The following is a 23,114-nucleotide window of genomic DNA, read 5'->3' as shown; positions in this document are numbered from 1 at the left end:
ACACACACACATATTCTTAGAGTGGACTATTACTCAGTTATAAAAGAGAAATCCTGCCATTTACCACATGGATGGACTTTGAGGGCATTATGCTAAGTGAAATAAATCAGACAAATAAAGACAAATACTGCATGATATAACTATATGTGTAAAGGAAAACATTGAACTCATGGAAACAGAGAGAAGAAGTATGGTGACTGTCAGGGCCATAGAGATAAGGGAAATGGGGAGATGTTAGTCAAAGGGCACAAACTTTTAGTTATAAGATGAATAAATTCCAAGGATCTAATGTACAACACGGTGACTGTAGTTAACAATACTGTATTGTATACTCCAATATACTCCAAAGTTGCTATGAGAGTATAGCTTTAATGTTCTCACCATAAAAATAACAACAAAATGCTAATTATGTGAGGTGAAGGATGTGTTAACTAACCTTATTGTGGGAAACATTTCCCACTATATACATGTATCAAATCATCACATTATATACCTTGAGTTTACACAATGTTATTTGTCAATTATACCTCAATAAAGCTGGGGGAGAAAACAGACATATTTAGGTACATAGCAGATCCTAGACCCATAACAAACACAGATACACAATTACCCCTAGGTAGACACCTCTCAACTCAGAGACAACTGTAACACACAGACAAGAATATAATAGGAATGGCAGACAGGCTGACTCAAGAACATTTAGACCCAAAGGAGTGTTTAAAAAAGAAAAAAGAAGTTGGAAAGTCAAGACAAAAAGAAACAAAGGAATTATATATATGTATACACACACACACACACACACACACACACACACACACACTTTGATATATTCACTGAAAGGAGAAATACATTCATTCTTTACAGATCAAAAGACAGTTGGTTAGATATTCAAAATTACACCATGTATTACTTTGTTCATAAAATCGTCATTATTGACATATTTAGAATTTTTAAGGATAAAAAAAATAAGGGAACATTTCTGGGTAAAATGTTAAGGGCTTTTAAAAGAATTTTTGTATCCTTTCCTTTCCAGATATAACCTAAAAGTCCTTAAGAAATATTTTCAAAATAATCCAAAATTTATTATTTTTCCTCCTGGGCTTTCACATCTCCAGGATGAGATTACCACCAAGGTCTAATCAAGCAATAAAAATTTTATGGTTGTAATAAAGTGCAAAATGGAATATCAAGAGCCAAAAATGTATGCTCCAGAGACCAAGTATGAAGAAAAGTCAGGAAGGAAAAAGATAATTATTGCCTGAAGTCATAGAGGCAGGCCTCATGGAGGACGTGGGACATGAGCCATATCATTATGGTGGATATCTGGGTGAGGTGTTTTTTTTTTTTTTTCATTTTGCCTGTCCAGTGTCCATTTCCTAATTCTTTTTCTTTTGCTAACTTTCTTCAGCCGTACTTTACCCATTTGGTTTGAATTGGGACTAGTCCCACTTGGTACAGTCAATGCATGGGTAGGCTCTGGCCTAGGGTCTGGCCAATAAGTATTACATAGGTTTGTTCAGGGTGTTTAATATGTTGAGATCCATAGAGTGAAACATGAAGCTCTTGCTAGAATACACCAGAAGGAAAAATCTTCTAAGTTGGTAGGATGAAGTGGAACTCCAAATGATCATCTTGACAAGTTATGGGAGAGACTTAGAGATGGAGACCCAAAATACAGATTCTGGGCAAGCTCTCGTGCGTTCTCAGATCCATTCAATCCTGAAGGAACTAGATATCATGGACTTTTCATTTATATAATTTACAAATTCCTTTCACACTTCAAGCCAATTTGAGGTGTTTCCGCTCCTTGTAACCAAAAGAGTCCTGAGTAATAAAAGTGCAGATGTGAACTGGATTAGCATAGGTGGAGACAAATGGTGAGGGCATTTCAAGTGAACCACTGTCCATCATGAGCAAAGGCCAGGTGTAAGAGCAGAGATGCAATGGAAGAAGACTGGAGGTGATATACTGGGACAGGACAAAAGATAAATATTTTTGTTGGTCAGATGGGGCTGACAGATGAAAGACTTTAAAACATATCTATGGAAGACTTTATACCACTGATGTCAGGGAATCATTGAAGATTTCTGAGCAGTAGTCATAGTGATGGGATTAGTTTATATCTCTATAGCATTGTACAGCTTCCAGGGTGATTACCCACACATTATCTTATTTAATGATATTTTGAAGACATTAATATTATGATACCTATTTTAAAGACAGGGAAATGGGAATTTAGAGAAATGATGTCAAACATACATCAGGCTCTACCTATGCTGCCTAAACCCTTCAACAGTTTCTCATTGTTTTTAAAATAATTCAAACTCCTTACCAGAGACTGCAAGTCCTGCATAATATGACCCCTCACTTCCTCTCTACTTTTATCCCACTCCCTGCCTTTTATACACTCTCTGAATTGTTCACTGTGCTCCAGAATACTCTGCTGCCTTCCATTTCCTCAAAAATGCCAAGTAATTTAGGCTTCAGATCCTTAACACATGCTGTTTCTCTGCCTGCACGAGTATATTAATAGTGGACACATATGTAGTTTTAAACTTTGCAGTAGCTACATCAAATTAAAAGTAAAAAAAAGCAATGAAATTATTTTGAACAATGCCTTTTAATCCAACTATCTAACATAATTCAACATGCAATCAGTATAAAAATTATGATATAGATTCATACTCGTTTTCTCAAAGTATTAAAATCTGTTGCATATTTTATACAATTTTTATGTCAATCTGAATTAGCCAAATTTCATGCTCAAATAGGAATATGTGGATGGTGGTTACCATTTTGGACAGCATTAGGTTAAAAGTGCTCATTAGGACTCAATTTAGATTGGACTAAATGTTTGGTTTCTTTCCTAGACACCAGTGCATGAGCTTCAGCACGAAGACTGGAGAGATCATACAACAAATAAAAGAATTACAATCTGTCTCCATCTCTGAATTATCATGTGAGTTAGTGCTTCAATCCCTTCAACCTCCCCATACTTATAAATCTCTTAAAATCTTGTCTGGAACAAAGAAGAACTCAACGGGTGTGAACTATTTTTATTATCATTAAAGTTAATACCAGGGACAGACTGGACATGCAGGTCTCCAGACCTCCAGCCAAATGCCCTTTCCAGAATCCCAAGAGACCTCTCATGTTAGCAATACATTTATGCTAAAAATACAACGTCATGGGTAGCCAACAGAATTATGCAAACTTGCACATTGGATACCTGATGTTGTAAGATCTGAGATGTCCCAAATCACCTGTTTGCAAAACAAAGCACTGAAAAACAAAACAATTTCATTTTCCTGGATTGACCTTTAAATCCAGACGTGCTGCCTCGACTACGCAGCCTTGGCTGCTAAGCACCCTGATGTTCTTATTAAAGACGCAAGATCCAACGTGGGAGCAGGAAGCGCTGGATGCCTGTCATGGATGAAAGTCAACATTGGAAGGCCGAGTTTTTATGTGAATGTACTCCTATCAATGAAAAGACTTAATGAAGCCACATTTTAGCTACATTCCCACTAATGAATCAACTGAGAAAAAAGAAGGCTAAAAAATACTTCATAACTATCTTTTTATAACATCCTCAGAACTGACAATTGGAAAAAAAAATGAATTTTCTTAAAACAAGGACATCTTGGGGACAGCCATAGTAACCAAATCAAAGCCACATTATTTCATAGAAGGGAGAGGATAATAGTGAATGGTTAAGTACCTAATTAAGTCTATGTTCGAGACACGAATCCCCAAGATACATTTGTTGTTCCTACTCACTAAATATTTTTTAAAGGTTACTCAGTCTCTCAGGAAACCTGTCCTCATATTAATAATTCACTGAAAAGACAGGGACAGACACAAATGCTCATGACCAATGCGGCAGAATCACAGGTAGGACATTCATCCACACCCCCTACACAGGTAATATGCAAAATCCAAACCCTCTTACTCTGAGAAGCAAACACAAAGAGGGTTAAATGTATGGTAGATCAGAGAGCTGTTGTCAGCAGCAAAAAAAAAAAAAAAAAAAAAAGGTGATGTCATTTATTCATTTATCACAATGTAATTGCTCATCTACCATGGGCCAGGTACTATCCTAGATTCTGAGAATAGAAAACAAAGAGTGTCCTGCTTTCATGGAACTTACAGTCTCGTGGAGGGGGAAATTACCTTATCAGATAATTACATAATAATAATTAAACTTAATAATTTCAATAGGTTGTTCTAAGCCTTATAATCAGTATTTAATATATACAGTCTAATCTTCCCAATGGAAATGGACATCAATTTACAATTCAGGTAAGTACTACAAAGGAGAGGAGCATGGTTATGACAGCATGTAACGGGAGGCCTTAACTTGGGAGATCAGGAAGTGATAAATGAGCACTGCAATTCTGATAAAAGGTTAGCAACCAACTTTTTAGGAGAAAAAGCATGATGTGCCATGTTTGCCCATTTCCATGGTATAAATACTACCAGTATTAAACTACCAATGTGATGTCACCAAAGGGGAATTGGGAATAGGCACAATCAGCCCCCTGAAATAGGCAGATACAGTCTAACTCCAGCGTATCTGTGCAACAAACTAAGATCTCTTTAGAGAAGACAGGCAGCAATTTGAATGGGTCCAATGCTCTGTTGTTTCCAATGAGTGTATGCATCAGTTTCTGACACAGGACCACAGGTGGAGATGGGGGTGTCCTGAGAGGCATTATAAGGGATCCAGTCAAGCAGAAACACACACTTAGAATCTACCTATAGAATGAATAGATGCCTTGCCTATACAAACAAACTACACGTTTTCATAAGCAATTACATATTTTTATGATTTATAATATAATATATTAAAGGCTTTTTAAAGTTTACCGTACCTTTGTTTATAGAGTACTTTATCAAAAAGGAAATATAATTGTTATAATCTAGAAAATGAGACACTGATGCTGGGTCTTAAAAACGAGTGAGGGCTTTCTCGGGTATGAAAGGGAAATAAGGACATTTCAGAGAAGGATCCTATTTATAGCTGACTCAGGGTGGCCCATGGTGTGGGTAGATAGAGCATGACATTTTGGGGAAGACAGTGAAGTGAGGGTTGTGGATTGGGGCTAGATGCAAAGGGTTTGGTGATTATTCTAGGTAGTATGGTCACCCCCCTGCCTATAACTTGTTCTCCATGAAGAACATTAACCTGGAGAGTGATCAGAGAAGACTTGGTTCTTGGAAGGACCTTTCATTAATATGGAAGATGGTTGCAAAAGTAAGAATCTGAGAACACAAAGACCAGTTTAAAGGCTATGGAATAGTTAAGAAACAGATAATTAAGACCATGCCAGAGGTCCCTGTGTGGCTCAATTGGTTAAGCATCTGCCTTCAGCTCAGGTCATGATTCCAGGGTCCTGGAATCAAGCCCCACATTGGGCTCCCTGCTCAGTGGGGAGCCTGCTTCTCCTTCTCCCTCTGACCCTCCCCCTGCTTGTTCTTTCTCTCGCTCTGTCAAATGAATAAATAAAATCTTTAAATTAAAAAAAAAGGACCATGCCAGTGGAGATGCAAGACGAAGGCCAAAATTTAAGGTGTTCCTACCACACTTTTCCTCTACACAGATGTAGACTTGTGAATTCTTACCATATCATTGGATGACACAAAAATGATGAATATTGAAAGAGAAGATCAAAGACCTGTGGCTCAGTCAGTTAAGCATCTGCCTCTGGCTCTGGTCATGATCTCAGGGTCCTGGGATGGAGCCCCGCATAGGGCTCCCTGCTCTGTGGGGAGTCTGCTTCTCCCTCTCCTTCTGTCCCTTCCTCCCGCTTTCTCTCTCTCTCTCAAATAAATAAATAAAATCTTAAAAAAGAGAGAGAGAAAACCAAATTTGTACCAACAAAAATTGGTTAAACAAATAATAAATCTATCAATCTTTTTTTTTTTTCTTTTCCTTTGGGTCACTGTCCATGAACCTACATTATAATTAAGATTCTATTTATAGTTTTTACCAAGTAGCACTTGGACGAACCTATATTTTGTTTCACTTATTTATGCCTTTGGTTTAGAGAACAACAGGGGAAAAAAAATCCTGTTTCCCAATGAAGGATTTGGAACCGTTTTTGTTGTGACTTCAGGTTAAATAATGCTTTGCTTCTCATTTTTAAAAGTTGAGAATTAGTTTTTCTTAACATTTGGGATTTAAATCTTTGTGTCACAACAAGAAATAAATAAAGTCAAAGAGTGGAATAAAGTCAAACAGCTGGCATACTAATTGATTTCTGTATTCGATTTTTGCATAAAGTTTGGCACAACTAGAAAAAGTCAAGCCTTGTTAAGACAACATTCTTAAAGGAATATGCTTGTATGATTGTGTCCTCTCCAGGCACTACGGCTCTTTTTTTTTTTTTTTTAATGCCCATATCTTGTAACTTAGAATATTATAAAAAGGCTGGGAGGGGTGCCCGGGTGGCTCAGTCAGTTAAGCGTCTGACTCTTGATTTCGGCTCAGGTCATGATCTTGGGGTCATAGGATCAAGCCCTCTTTGGGGTTTCACACTCAGTAGGGAGTCTGCTTCTCTCCCACTCACTTTCTCCCTCCCCCTGTTTGCATTCTCTCTCTCTCTCTCTCAAATAAATAAATCAATCTTAAAAAAAATGATGGGAGGTTTTTCTGAGAATGATTGAGCCCACAAAGTGGGAAGGAAGTTTTATACAGTTTCTATTCCACAATATTAAAAATAGCTCTTGTCAACCTAGATGTCCTTCGGAAAGTGAATAGATAACAAACTGTGGTCCATCCAGACAATGAAATATTATTCAGTGTTAAAAAGCAATGGGGTGGGGGGTAAACAGAAGGGGGAATGAAGCATGAGAGACTATGGACTCTGAGAAACAAACTGAGGGGTTCAGAGGGGAGGGTGGTGGGGGAATGGGATAGGCTGGTGATGGGTAGTAAGGAGGGCACGTATTGCATTGTGCACTGTGTGTTATACGCAACTAATGAATCATTGAACTTTACATCAAAAACCAGGGATGTACTGTATGGTGAATAACATAATATAATAAAAAATATTATTATTTAAAAAAAAGCAATGAGATACCAAGCCATGAGAAGACATGGAGGAATGTTAAACACATATTACTAGGTGTAAGAAGCCAATATGAGAAGGCTTGATACTGTATGATTTCAACTCCATAACATGCTTTAAAAGTTAAAACTATGGAGACAATTAGTATATTAGTGGTTGGGTGCCTGTGTGGCACAGCTGGCTAAGCATCCAACTCCTGGTTTCTGCTCAGGTTGTGATCTCAGTGTCCTGAGATGGAGCCCCACGTCCAGCTCCATGCTCAGCATGGAGTCTCCTGAGGCTCTCTCCACCCCCCCTGCCCTTCCCCACTGAGTGCTCTCTCTCAAATAAATAAATAAATCCTCAAAAACAATCAGTGGTTGCCAAGGATGGTGGTAGGACAGGAGAAAAGGCAGAGCACAGAGGATTTTTAGGACAGTGAAAATACTCTATGATATTCCAAGGATGGATATGTGCCATTATACGTTCACTAAAGTTCATTGAATCTACAACACCAAGAGGAAACCCTCAGGTGAATTATGGACTCTGGGAGGTTATGCTGTGTCAATGTAGGTTCATCCTTGGTAAAAAATATACCTCTTTGGTGGGTGATATTGATCATGAAGGAGGCTTTGCATGTTTGGGGGAATGGAGTATATAGAAAATCTCTGTACCTTGCTCTCGATTTTGTTTAAAGTTAAAACTGCTCTGAGAAATAAAGTCTTTAGAAAAAATTGCTGTCAGACATTTTTTCATGTGTCTGTTAGCCATTTGTATGTCTTCTTTGGAAAAGTGTCTGTTCGTGTCTTCTGCCCATTTTTTGACTTGATTATTTGTTTTTGGGGTGTTGAGTTTGAGAAGTTCTTTATAGATCTTGGATACTAGCCCTTTATCTGTAGTGTCATTTGCAAATATCTTCTCCCATTCCATGGGTTGCCTCTTAGTTTTGTTGACTGTTTCCTTTGCTGTGCAGAAGATTTTTATCTTGATGAAGTCCCAAAAGTTCATTTTTTTCTTTTGTTTCCCTTGCCTTTGGAGATGTGTCATGAAAGAAGTTGCTGTGGCCGATGTCGTAGAGGTTGCTGCCTATGTTCTCCTCTAGGATTTTGATGGATTCCTGTCTCACATTGAGGTCTTTCATACATTTTGAGTTTATCTTTGGGTGTGATGTAAGAGAATGGTCAAGTTTCATTCTTCTGTATATAGCTGTCCAATTTCCCCAGCACCATTTATTGAAGAGACCGTTTTTTTCCCATTGGGTATTTTTTCCTGATTTGTTGAAGATTAGTTGACCATAGAGTTGAGGGTCCATTTCCAGAGACTCTATTCTGTTCCATTAATCTATGTGTCTGTTTTTGTGCCAAAACATCATGCTGTCTTGGTCACAGCATTGTAAAATAGCATGGAATCAGGCAACACGATGCCCTCAGCTTTGTTTTTCTTTTTCAATGTTTCCTTGGTGACTTGGGGTCTTTTCTGGTTCCATACAAATTTTAGGATTATTTGTTCCAGCTCTTTGAAAAATGCCAATGGCATTTTAATAGGGATGGCATTGAAAGTGTAGATTGCTCTGGGGAGCATAGACATTTTAACAATGTTTATTCTTCCAATCCATGAGCATGGAATGTTTTTCCATCTTTTTGTGTCTTCCTCAATTTCTTTCATACGTGTTCTGTAGTTTCTAGAGTATAGATCCTTTACCTCTTTGGTTAGGTTTATTCCTAGGTATCTTATGGGTTTGGGGGCTATTAAATGGAATTGATTCCATAATTTCTCTTTCTACAGTTACATTGTTAGTGTATAGGAAAGCAACTGATTTCTGTGCATTGATTTTGTATCCTGCCACATTACTAAATTGCTGTGTGAATTTACATGCACCCCAATGTTTGTAGCAGCAATGTCCACAATAACCAAACTGTGGAAGGAGCCGAGATGCCCTTCAACAGATGAATGGATAAAAGAAGATGTGGTTCATATATATAACAGAATATTACTCAGCCATCAGAAAGGACTAATACCCACCATTTGCATCAACATGGGTGAAACTGGAGAGGACTATAAGTGAAATAAGTCAAGCAGAGACAGATAATTATCATACGGTTTCACTCATATGTGGAACATAAGGAATAGCACGGAGAATATTAGCAGAAGGGAGGGAAAACTGAAGTGGGGGAAATCAGAGGGGGAGAGGAACCATGAGAGACTATGGACTCCAGGAAACAATCTGAGGGTTTCAGAGGGGAGGGGGTGGGGGGATGCGTTAGCCTGGTGATGGGTATTAAGGAGGGCACATATTGCATGGAGCACTGGGTGTTATATGCAAACAATGAATGGTTGAACACTACACCAAAAACTAATGATGTACTATACGGTAACTAACAATAAAAAAAAAAAAAAAAAGAAAGGAAAAAAAAATTCCTGTCAAGAACTTACATGGCTTCTATTAAATTCTTATATTAGTTATATGAAATAAATAGCTCTGTTATTCATATTTTATAGAGGAAGTTTCTGAATCTTTAGTTGTCTACAGGCACAAAACTCAGAAGTAGTGTGAGGATGTGGACTTTTCTCAGACTTTTCTCTGACTCTGGAAGGATGCGCTTTTCTCTGACTTCAGAACCTGGGTCCTTAACTATGACGCCATGTGTGTTTTGTTCTTCATTGCCCTCTATTTCCAGTTAAACCCTAAAGATAGCCCTTGAATCTGTTCATATTTTGTTTATCATTAAAGACTGTCATCCAGTTCCTTTGGACCATGACAACCACCACCTAACCCATCCTTCTCCAAAACAAACACCAAATGCAAATCTGATCAGACCATTGCTCAGACTTAGAACTCTAATGGTATATGCCACTGACCTCAGGAAAAAATCAAACGTTTTTATATTGCTTTAGAAGGCCTTACAAGAGCACCTCCCTACTGGGTTCTGCAGCACCTACACCTCACAATCCACACTCAATCATTTGCATCTAATCATCGTATGAACGTACAACACTCTTTCTTACCTCTGCCTCTTTACAAATGACATTTGATCACAGACCCCAGAGAACTGGAAGACAACTGAGCTGTAGTTCCAAAGCTTCAACCTGACATAACGTTGGCAAATGACCATCTTGAGATACTTTTGCACAAGACAGGAAGTCAGTCTCTTATTAGGCACACCAGTTGTCAGCAAGTTATAAATATGGTCACATGCACCAAAATCTAGTGCCTCATGATTTTTATTCATTCACGCTGGTCCCCTAAACTCTCAGTTCTGCCTTTTGGAGTTACTTAGAAAAATTCTAATTCTTTTGTACACAATGCTGTGTCACCAAATATTGAAAGTCAACTCTCATACAGTTTCTGGATTAATGTTTCTATTTAGGCATAACTATATGTGTGTGTGTGTAAATGTGTGTGTGTGTTTGCTTTTTGTTTAGAAGAGAAGAGAAGAGAAAGCACAAGATATAAGGAAAACAGATGAGAATAAGTACTGACTCTGAGAGAAAGGACCAATGTTTTCATTTTGCTATACCATTTCTTAGGGAAGACACTTTCAAGATCTTATACTTCTCAGTCACATTTTCTAGAACAATTATTCTCAAACTTCTTTTTTTTTTAATTTTATTATTATATTATGTTAGTCACCATACAGTACATCCCCGGATTCCGATGTAAAGTTCGATGCTTCATTAGTTGCGTATAACACCCAGTGCACCATGCAATATGTGCCCTCCTTACTACCCATCACCAGTCTATCCCATTCCCCCACCCCCTCCCCTCTGAAGTCTTCAGTTTGCTTCTCATAGTCCATAGTCTCTCGTGTTTCATTCCCCCTTCTGATTACCCCCCCCTTTCTTTATCCCTTTCTTCCCCTGCCGATCATCCTAGTTCTTACATTCCATAGATGAGAGAAACCATATGATATTATTCTCAAACTTCTTACATCATCATTCTATGAAAAACAAGTGCATTCGAATTATGGACCAGTACGCATGAATGCGTGCGCACGTGCGCGCACACACACGCACCTCAATTATTATCTGCAATTAATTCTCATGGTTTTTATTCTAGTCTAGTCTATGCTGGTCATGGCTCACAAATTTATTCCATAACCTGCTAATGTGTAACAGACAGAATTTTGAGCAACACTATTCCAAATGAACTCTTTCTTAACTATGTTCCTTTTAACATATAGATTTAGAAACTAAAGATTCAATTAATGCATCCCTAATCAAAAATAAGCTAATCTCACATAACCAAGCATTATATGACAAAATTCTAAAGTACATGATGTTTCTAACTACAATGATCATCAGGACAAAAGGCCAGGTGTGGGATGGACGTATGGCAGGGAACAAAATAAACAACTTGACCAACAATGGTTTAGGGATCATAGCAAACTGAAATATTAAGTCTCTGAAAGTAGATAAAGGGTGTGTTCTCAAAAATTGCATTTAAAATATTATCTGTACACCTTGTCTGTGCAACAAAAAGATGGACCCCAAAGGAGAACACCTCACTTCCCTATACCTGGACTAGGCTCAGATCTACTAGGAATGAGCTATGAAATACTGAAGACATCTTTTTATCTCAGTGGACCTTAAACTCCTCATCTCAACATAAATAGTTTTTCCTGGGATGTATCAGTGATCCTCCATTCTGGCTTTTACCTGGGATGCTTCTAAAAATTCCAGAGTTGGTACCTTCCTCAAGAAATCCTGATTTAATTGATTGGCCTGAGAAAGCACCTGGACATGGGGTCATTCGAATAATGATCCAAGGTTAAACCCTATTGCCTCAGGTAATATCTAGGGTCTTTATAGCACTTTCTGCAACTCTAAAGGAAAAGAAAAGAAAGCTGTGCATCCTAAGCCAAAACTAACCTCAACTACAATATGGCAGGCTGTGCACAGCATAGGCTCTGAGGTCAAGCTCATATCCACTTATTTTCTAGTCTCTGTTCTTTCATCTATAAAATAGAGTAGTAGTCCCTACCTTAGGGAGTAGTTATAGTGATTAAATAAGGAAATATAGATAGTGACTTCTACATAATACTGTTATACATATTTATTATGTACTATATGTTAAATGTATAATATAGATGCATATAGGTATATTATATATGTATATTTTGCTTTGTTATTCGGTTGGTATTTCCTTAAGAAAGAATGTAGAACAAATTGTCCAATCCTTAAGTATATCATACATCACAATGTGGAAAATAGCACTGTAGAATTCCATCTTTGTGGAAATGACTTTACCTGGAATATTCAGAGAATCTCTACTTTTTTTCTGAACTCTTATGAGAAGTTTTAATTTCTGAGAAATGTGTCCTCTTAGGACCACAAAGAAGCTTGACACCTGTTGATCCAACGGTCTTTACACTGTGCCTCAGGGAGCTCCAAGGAATCCCTAAAGGAGCCTTGTTCATTCAAAAGTATTTAATGAGTAACTACTATGTATCAGACAATGATCTAGAAACTTAGTGAACAAAACAGGTGCAATTCTTGCCCTGCTCTACAATGGCAAGTGATGGGTTCTCAGTGTTCAGTTGTTTACTGTCTACCATAAGATTTGCTTTATGAATTAGTAGTCCATTGTAAGATTTCTTTTAAAGAAAAAGTTTTGATAAAAACGAGCCAACACTATTTAAAAATAACAAGTTTACTCTAACCCCCTGGTTTAAGGTTGAAAAAGTTATGGCTCAAAGAGAGAAACCAGACTGCCCAACGTTGCATCCAGCTATTGGCACGGCCAGAGCCAAAATGCAATACTGCTGATCCCCAAGTGATTGATTTTCCCACTTCCCACATTCTTCTATCTCTTCCCTTGGCCAACCGACCTACGGGAAACTCACAGATTTGTAATGAGAAGTTTGACATCTGAAATACAGAGCATTAATTCCATTTTCCTGGTACTTGTTTTCCTCATTCATAAGAAGAGGATACATGTGATTTGGAGAATCAAATCAACTAAAGTATTTTGTGCACTATGTATAAACTGTAAAATACTCTACAGATGTTAACAATTATAGTCTAATACCCTAAGTCTTTTCATTGATACTCGTCAGAGTAAAATAATTGAAAGATGGAGTAGTAACAGCAAAGTGAAAGGAAAATAAGTTGTGCCAATTGATCAAATTGTCAGAGTTGGAGCAAAATCAATCAATCAATCAATCAATCAATCAATCTGGGTTGCAACCTGGCCTTCCTATATGATGTCAATTGAGAGAGGCCCTACATGCAGGGGTTGAGGCCTGAGCTCTAGAAAGTCAGACTCTAGAGGGATGTCATTACTTGAGCTATGAATGGAGATGGACCAACAGAAACTATTTCATTGTGCTGTTCTTTGAGATGGTACTTCTAAAGCATTTATTACAGTGTCCAGGACATAACAGATGCTGAATAATGATGAACTGTTATTTTTAACTCTCAAATATTGAAAATAATTCCCAGCTCATAGGATATTCATTAGGATTAAATTAACTAACGTTAATTCCACATTCCTTAAGTGACTGATGTATGTAAGATTTTGAAAATACGCCTTTCCCTTTCTCTTCCTTTCTCCTGATATGTGAAACCAGAGGCAACAATTGTAATTACAGCAAAACTGTAAGGGACACGTTACAAGTCTATTTCTCTAAGTCAGTGGCTATACAATTTTAGTGTATGCCATAATCTTCTTGAGATTTAGTAAAGAAGAAAATGCATCTTTGGTCCCACCGCCTATGGAGAGGAAGCCCAGAAATCTGATTTTTAGCAAACATCCCCAATACAAATAATACAAATGAGTTAACCCTTCCTGAATGGTCGAAGCCCTTGTTACTCAAAGTGTGGACCTTGTTCCACCAACTGCATCACCCAGGGGTTTGCTAAAAATACAGAATCTCAGCCCTATACCTAACTCACTGACTCTTCATCAAATTTTAGCAAGATCCCCAAGTGGTTCCCATACACGTCACAGCGAGCCATGTTGGCCAAAGCCCTGTCTCTGGGCCGTTAGGTAAGTCATGATCACCTGGATTTCATTAACTTCTCCTCTAAGAAAATCTCTTCATTACATTTCATCATAAATGTCATCTTTATGAAAGACTGGAAGAAAAAATGGGCATATTAAGATATTTCAACATTTCTGCTTAGTTACTATTAGAGATTTTGTCCATTATATTGTTCAGTGTCTTTCATTTAAAAGACTACATGATTAGTTAATTTTACAGGGAAAATATCACTTCTAAAATCTCTCTCTCCTGATGATTTTCTTTTTATTTTAAAAAATGGGAGGGACAAATGATTAGGATTTTTTTTCCACTGGCTGCTATCTCAAAATTAAATTTGGTATTCAATGATAGTAAATCTATTAGCCTAGGTTGGGGTTAATTTTTATTTCCATTGGCATATTGCAGCTTTTCTACTGCTCTTTTAAAGATTTATTTTAGACATATGTATAATTTATGGACTTAAAAAGTACACAGGCTTGTGCATGTTTGCATATTTACACACACAACCACCACCCAGAATAATATATTGAATATTTTCATACTCCCATAGGCTTGTGTCCCTTCCCATTCAATAGCTCCCAACCCCAACTCCATCATCTGACTTCTGTTACATTGATTAGTTTTGGCCATCCTCAAACTTCATATATATAGAGTACACAATTTTCTATGTCTGGCTTCTCTTATTTAATATAATATCTTTGAAATCCATCTACATTATTGTGCTTATCAGTTGTTTTCCTTTATATTGCTGTGTAGTATTCCATTGTACAAATATATCACAATTTTTGTTTCATCTATGCTTATGTGATGGGCATACGAGCTGTTTCTAGCTTGAGAGTATTATGAATAAAGCTAATGTGAACACTTGCATATAATTATTTTGGTGTATATGTGTACTTATTTCTAATGGGTGTATATCTGGAATGAATTGCTCTGTTAGTAGTCTGTGTACATGAGTAAACCTTTTCTGGATATAGGGAGGATATACATTAATATTAGAAATAAATTTTTAAAAACAAGGAGGTACCATAAGAGGACAAGAGAATAAAGAAACAATGTAACAGCATTTCAAGATTAAAGGTATACTATAGTATAGGGGGAGAATGCTGGTTAAGGAATATAGAACCCTAGAATTCTTCTTTAGAAAGTCACTTCTTTCTGGAGGTTTCAGAAGATTGGTTGGTAGACTAGATGTCCTTAATGATCCTTTTTCTTTCTTTCTTTCTTTCTTTCTTTCTTTCTTTCTTTCTTTCTTTCTTTCCTCTCCCTTTTCTTTCTTTCTTTCTTTCTTTCTTTTTCTTTCTTTCTTTCTTTTCTTTTTCTCTTTTATTTTCTTTCTTTCTTTCTTCCTTCCTTCTTTCTTTCTTTCGTAGTGTTCCATGATTCATTGTGTATAACACCCAGTGCTCATTGTAATATGTGCCCTCCTTAATACCCATCACCAGCCTAACCTATCCCCCACCCCCCTCCCCTCTGAAACCCTCCATTTTTCAATGATTCTATCCACCTTGATAATCTAGGAATTTAACATGAATTTTTTTAAGCAAATCATCTGCCTGTTTGAAAAGGAAATATATTAGAGTCCTTTCTGATTTATAAGTCGTGAAGAAGAAGACTTTTAGAACTTCTCCTTCAAACGTTGAAATTGTTTCTCATGCTAGGCATCTTTTGTGGAGCTGACTGATCAGAGCCTATGTATTCGCTGGGCCACACTTACTGGAGGACAAGGACACTGTACCTTATAAGGCAAGAACCCACATTACCCATCATTTTTTCATTTTGTCTTCCACTGCAAAAATCTCTGAGGCAGAGCCTCAGTTCTAGGGCAGACTGGTCTTCCTTGTTAGTCTCCTTCTTTCCACCCCATGTCCTTGGTTGGGTGAATACATTCAGGGAACTTGGTGCCTTCTCCTACAGGTATGCTTTAACCCATGAATCCCAATACTTAAACTTGGGGGAGATAAGACACCTCACTTCCTCTTTTATTTCTCAACTCTAACTCAAAATTATCAGATATTCATGTAATAGTGGGTGCTAAATTCTTGGCTATTTACAAAACATTTTTCCTCTGATTTTTTCCCCTTTTATTATTTTTATTTTTTATTTATTTATTTATTTATTTTTTTGCCTTGTGTGTAGCATTCTCTTTGTAAAGAACCCCGGCAGGAAAAAGAATGAAAAGGTATAAGGTTGCTTGAACTTGCTCAAGGACTTCAGAAATAGGATATTGAGAGATCACAGACATCCTATACCCACAGCAGTCAAAGGTTGTGCCAAGAAAAGTGAACTGTTAAAACAAGGAGCCATGGGGAGAATCCTGGCAGAGTGTGGCTGCCAGGGAGACATGCTTCATAAACATTCAAGCCACACACCCCATAGCCACAGATCAGGAGGGTTGTTTGGCCTTGAATGCCAGTGGAAATAAAGGTGCTAAAGAGAGATAGGAGCTCTGGAAACCACATGTTGTTTCCAGACACCTACTGAAGGACCTGATCATGTCATGGAGCATTGATCTGGGCATCTGCCACAAGTCCCACCTGAGCTTCTCTCTTTATATAACACATTCATCTGCCCCAACAGCTTTTATTATAAGGTTTTAAATCCCACTCCACAAATGAAAAAAAAATTAGAATGATTAAGACACCTGCCCTAGCATGCACAGTTAGTATGTGGTGAAATCAACTTAAGACTTTGTCTGACTGCAAAGTCCATGACATCTTTGTTATGACCAGCTAGTTCCATCTATCATTCTACAAATGAAGACATTACAGTCCAAAAAGCCTATATAAGTTGTCAGAGTCAGGATGAGAATCTGGGACTCCTGACTCACTATTGGGTCAGCTCCAGTCCTACTGCCCTGTCTTGTTAATGCTAAAACAAAGCAAAGCCCCATGTGGTTTTCAAGACATTTTCTGAAATGTCATGAAGAGATTGTTTTGTCATCTCTCTTTTACAGACTCAAGTACTGGAGTCACAGTGTCTTGATTTGAAGCCTAGCTCTGTCATTTGAAGTGTGACATGAGCAGGTTACTGAGTTTTCCTGTGTTTTAGTGCCCTCATTTATAAAATGGGGAAAATGCAATGCCTTCCTAAGGGGTGTTAAGACTAAATGAGATAATACATGTAATTAGTTTGTAGTTGCATCGGGCACACAATCACCATATCATAAATAGCAGCTTTATTATTTATGTTCTATTTCTGATACATTAGCAGGCAAGGTGGTTCCACCTTAAGGTCAGAGGCTTGGGAACTAAGAGGGGGATTATTTGTCCCATGATACTCACAAGTCTACTCGGGTTCACTTCCTTAGGGACTTGGATCAGATTGCTATCATAGACCAGAGCAAAGAGCCAGGTATGTCTCATCCTCATAATTTTCCAACAAGTTAATTCATTACAATCTGCCAGACCCGGAGCTGGGCTCCAAGACTCTAGAGATGAAAAGGATAGAGTGCTTCCTCAGAGTTCAGCCAATCAAAGGCCCCTCAACAAATGAAGACAGTACAGTGGAATAAGTCAAACTGTGTNTTGTGTTGAGGAAGAGGTGAGACCTAATCTGTTGGCCGATGAGGCTCCTCAGTCAGCCCCAGAGGCCACCAGCAAACCTCTTTGCTTTAGAACCTGATGAATGCTAGAGCTGAAAATCCAGCCTGGGACCCTGGGAATAAGACCAAGGGACAGGGAGAGGATTATTTATCTTTGAGCAAAGGTCTTTTCCGGACCTTTGATCCTCATCCATAAAATGGGTAGATTTGTTAAGATCACTAGGTATTAAAGAGGAAGTATGTTTAATGCTTACTCAGCAGCATGTGTACCAGTGGAACAATACAGAGAAGATTAGCATGCCCCCTGTGCAAGGATGACACACAAATTTGAGAAACATTCCATATTTTCAGTTGAAAAAGAAAATTCATACCNACTGTGTTGAGGAAGAGATGAGACCTAATCTGTTGGCCGATGAGGCTCCTCAGTCATCCCCAGAGGCCACCAGCAAACCTCTTTTCTTTAGAACCTGATGAATGCTAGAGCTGAAAATCCAGGCTGGGACCCCGGGAATAAGACCAAGGGACAGGGAGAGGATTATTTATCTTTGAGCAAAGGTCTTTTCCGGACCTTTGATCCTCATCCATAAAATGGGTAGATTTGTTAAGATCACTAGGTATTAAAGAGGAAGTATGTTTAATGCTTACTCAGCAGCATGTGTACCAGTGGAACAATACAGAGAAGATTAGCATGCCCCCTGTGCAAGGATGACACACAAATTTGAGAAACATTCCATATTTTCAGTTGAAAAAGAAAATTCATACAGAAAAAAAAAAGAGGAAATATGTTTGGTACACAGCAAGTACATACTAAATAATAATAATAATAATAATAATACACTTTAAAGTGTAAAAAAAGATGGATCCATTAAAATGTTCTCTGAATTAGATCTAGGTTAACTTGTTCCAAAACTCTTTAAAAAAATCCCATAAGAAAACTGAATGTTTGGCTCTGCTACATGGAGGAGCTAAACAGATAGCTCTAACCCCAGAGAAGTGCCTGCTTCCCACCCCCACCAGAGCTACAGAGCTGCAGTGAGTGTAAGAATCCAGGGATCTGTGGTCTCAGAAAGCTGAATCCAAGACAGTCATCAGCTCTGGCTATAGCCACAAGGAAGAAAATAGAAATCAGTCCTGAGCTACGAGGAAAGCACTTTACTATTCGCCCAAAAGAATATGTGAACTTTCAGGGACCCTGAAGGGGGAAGAAGGAAAGTTAAGGGATTGGAGTCATAGCAATTCTTTTGTGTGTGAGCTCTGATTCAAAAGTGCCTTTTCCTTACTGTTGCATTATCACCCTTCTCCTGGCAGGTGTGGCTTAGGGAAGCAAGACTGTATGTATGTATGTATATGTGTGTACACTTCCCCTGGGAGATGACATATGGGCTAAAATTGTAACACCAAAGACCGAAAGATGCACTTGGCTATAGGAAGCAGGGATGGGAATGAAATGGAGAAAGACTTTACAAGAGAATCACTTTGACTTACAAACACCATCAGAACAGGGACTGGGTTCATCTAATCTACCATTGTTTCTTCAGCATCTAGCACAAGGGCATGCAGCAGGCATCCAGTGAATATCAGCTGAAAGGACAGATTAATGAAAAGGAGAAGAAAAACATTCTAGACACAGGTACACCGGATGTAAGACGTCACTCTTGATCTGTCCAGAGCCTACCTAATACAAATGAGAATCAATTACCTAAGAGAGGGTGGGGTTATCTACTTTTTTATAGCAAGCATGGACCCAAACCTTTGCAAAGGTGAAGATGCTAATTGGAGGATATGATAGAGTCTTTTACATCCCATCTCACTTACTGACTTACTGCCCGGTCACAGGTTGGCTTCCTCCTCAGGGAAAGGACCAGTCTTGGTGGAGAGACAAGAGATTAGGGAGAAAGGGAGGGGCTGCTCCTCCCAAGTGTTGCAGGTACACGAGAACAGTGACCTTTCTCTTAAGGATCGCCACACAAATGTGAAGCCCAGTGGCTGCTAGTGTGCTTCCAAGAAAAATAGCCACTTCTTTTTTGGGTAGGAACAAGCAAGGCCATAGCAAATCAAGGGAAATATCTGGTTGCGGTACGAATCAAAGCAAAAACATGGAGGGAGGAAGATAAAGATCTCTTACTATTGTCTTAAGTTGGGCAAAGTTGCAGGAGGGATGAAGATAAAATAGTTCTGCATGATGGAGCCCAGGGTATTGTGAATGGGCACTGCTGATGTGAGGTTGGCAGAGACCAGATTACGGCATACTGAGAGTTCTGGAATTTATTATGAAAATCAAAGATGTCAAGGGAAATTCATAATCTAGAGAGTGGCAGGATCCTATGTGACACTGGAAAGCAAATTCTCATTCAGATTCTTACTGTGTGGAAGATTCTGAAAATGCCNCTGAGCAGTCATTAAAATGAATTTGAGCAATAACAGTTAACTTGGTGGGATTTCTATTAACTACTGTCAAGTCAGAAAAATAAGATGTAGAAAAATGTATGGGAGATATAATGCAATTTTTTCTAAAGCAAACAAAGAACTCCCAAATCCCTTTATTTATATTTTATAAGTGAATACATATCTACATTTTTGTAAGTGGTTACAGAAGCATGGAAAACTATGCATAAAAAGATGCATTTTGTTAACATGTGTTGAGGGAGAGTAGATGAGGCAAATGTGTGGCAAGAAAAACAGCAGAAATTGAAAATAAAAGGGAGAATGGGAGGAGAGGATGACATAGTAAAACACATATGGTATAATCCTACTTATGTAAAATGTCAATTTAGAACAAAAATATTATAAATTATATATGTAATTTATATATAGCATTATTATGGACTATAATATATATTATATATGTATGTATATATGTATGTATTATATAATTATATATGTAATTTATATATAATATTATTATGGAATATAACATATAATATATGATATATAATGAATAGAATATTCTATTCATTACATAGATTCTGACTGAAGCCAGAACAGAGATGATGAAGGAGTATGAAGTAATTGACTCTGAATATATCCTGAAAGAGAGACAAAAGGATTTGCTGAAGGATTTGGTGCAGCATTTCTCCTTGGGAAGAACAAGAGGACACATGGGCAGCTATAAGATTTTTGGGAGCTGAGTCAATGGAATGATAGGATTTCCATAAACTAAGATGGGGCAAAGCACGGGTATAGTTGGTTTTGAAAACAACAGGAGTTGTGTGTGAGACATGCTAAATTTTATGATACAGGCAAAGAGTAATGATGAGAACCAATAGGATATGCAAATCTGATATTCAGGCAAAGATCCAGTCTGGAGGTATAAATTTGGGAGTCAGCAACCTAGAGATTTTCAATGTTTTGGGACTGAATGATATCTCCAAGAGAACAACGGGTTAGAGAAGAGGTCCAAGGACTAAACCCTGGATGAAAATAGCCATGATATAGGTTGTATATTCATGATATATAGATATAGATAGATAGATGATAGATAGATAGATGATGATGATAGATAGATAGATAGATAGATAGATAGATGATAGATAGATAGATAGATGATAGATATGATATGATAGATTTTAAAAAGAGCAAGTTTCAAAGTAATGTATACAGTATGATTCTGTATGGTTTAAAATAAGTCTAAACACTTATTTTATATACGTATATCAGAACAGTGGGAAAAATGAAAGGATACACAAGAGTTTATTAACACCAGCTGCCTCAGGAGCATGGAAATGCAGGTATCACTGTGGAGGGGATCATTAATCAGGTTGTTATACATCTTTGTTTTTGTCTTCAATTTTTACTTATTATAACAGATAATTGTGATTTATAAAACCCCAAAGGAAAAAAAAATTCTTCCCACCAAAATAGTAATTTCTGATTTCTTCCTAGGTGGAAGGAATAATAACCCAAATTCTCTGCAAAGCCTTGTGCAAACATTCAAGCCAAACTGGAAGAGTAGAAAAGGCTTCTTTCTGCTCCGCAATTACACGACATATCAGCCAGAGATTCCAAGGAAGGAAGCCGGCATTGAAAGCTTGCCTTGAGCAAGAGGACAGCTTTAGGAAAAGGTTCAGCTAATCTTCTTTGGCTGTGGTTAACTGAGCTGGAGAAGAGCAGAATCAATGAGAGCTCGGAGATCGAAATGGGAAAAACATATTCATATACACAGGAAGGTTCAAAGGGAAAACATAAGAAGGGAACGGCAGCAAGAGAAGGGCCCCACATGCTGGATTCAAACTAGAGGACGGATCTACATTTCTACTGGCTACAAGAGCAATTACTGAGTTGGAAACAGACATTAACTGTACAATATATCGAATGAGAGCACTGACTCTGGACTCACACTGACTTTATTCCGGCTCCAGTTCTGTCAATTCATTTTCTCACCTAGGGCAAGGTATCCATACTTCTCCATATCTCAGTCAACTCATAGGAAAATGGTGTGATGATGATGATGATGATGATAGTAATAGTAAAAGTAATAATAATATCCTTGCTTCCTAGGGGTGTTTTGATTAAATAAGGCAATCTTTATAAAGTATCTAACTTAAGGTCTGGTATACAGCAAGCATACAATAAATGTTTACCTTATTGTTACCAGCAGCAGCAGCTCAGTATAATCAATTCTGTTAATTCTGTGGGTTGAATTGTGTTCACCAAAAATATATTTTCATATCTTAATACCCGGCACCCATGAATATCACTTTATTTGGAAGTAGGATCTTTAGACGTAATCAAGTAAAGTGGAGTCATAACGGGTTAGGATGAGCCCTAATTCAATGACTGGTGTCATAGTTTGACATAGAAGATAGTTTGGACCCAGAGGCACAGGAAGAATGACATGCAAAATAAAGACAGAGATCAGAGTGGTGCAGCTAGAAACCAGAGAATACCAGGGACTGTCAGCAACCAGCAGGACCTAGGAGAGAGTCATGGAACACTCTCCCTCAGAGCCTCCAGAAGGAATCAACCATGTCAACACTTGGATGTCAGACTTCTAGCCTCCAGAACTATGAGACAATAATTTCTGCTGTCCAAGCCACCAAGTTAAGTTTGTAGTAATTTGTTATGGAAGCCACAGGAAATTAATAGTTAAAGGTACGGAAGCAGCTGGTGAACTTAGCTAGCAGCAGGCCCAACACCACAGAAACCGTGTTAATCTGAGGATTTATTAGTCTCATGAATTCGGACATGTTGATTATGAAACATAAAATGGGATATTCCTTCATCTGTTCCATTCAGTGGAACCTTGGATAGTTTACGGACTTCATAATAGAGATGGCAGAGACACCCACAGTCTTTCTTGGAAAAGAAGTTCTTCACTCACAGTAAGCATTAAATAAATATCTGTGGAACTGAATGGACTGAATTGAATACCATGTAGAACGGAGTTTCTTTGGGAATCCCTGAATGACCATTAAAAAGTAAAGGTAAAAGCCTGTTTTTTCAGAAAATATAACAAAAATAATAGATACCAATCCTTATTACCATGTGCCCATTCATTTTTCTAAGCATTTTGCACTTACTAACCTATTTAATTCA

At 37.8% G+C, this 23,114-nt stretch overlaps 2 non-coding genes across 2 annotated transcripts; both read left to right on the top strand.

Annotated features, from left to right (window-relative positions):
• The first annotated feature begins 17,825 nt into the window (after positions 1-17,825).
• On the top strand, positions 17,826-17,928 carry LOC117804544. The gene has a single exon (XR_004629020.1). It is a non-coding gene; the product is annotated as a U6 spliceosomal RNA (small nuclear RNA).
• Positions 17,929-18,216: 288 nt separating this feature from the next.
• LOC117804543 lies at positions 18,217-18,319 on the top strand. The gene has a single exon (XR_004629019.1). It is a non-coding gene; the product is annotated as a U6 spliceosomal RNA (small nuclear RNA).
• The last annotated feature ends 4,795 nt before the right edge of the window (positions 18,320-23,114 follow it).

The sequence above is a fragment of the Ailuropoda melanoleuca genome, chromosome 11 (assembly GCF_002007445.2).
Source record: "Ailuropoda melanoleuca isolate Jingjing chromosome 11, ASM200744v2, whole genome shotgun sequence".
NCBI lineage: Eukaryota > Metazoa > Chordata > Mammalia > Carnivora > Ursidae > Ailuropoda > Ailuropoda melanoleuca.
The sequence above is the reverse complement of the archived record's forward strand: the minus strand, read 5'-3'. Positions and strand labels throughout refer to the sequence as shown.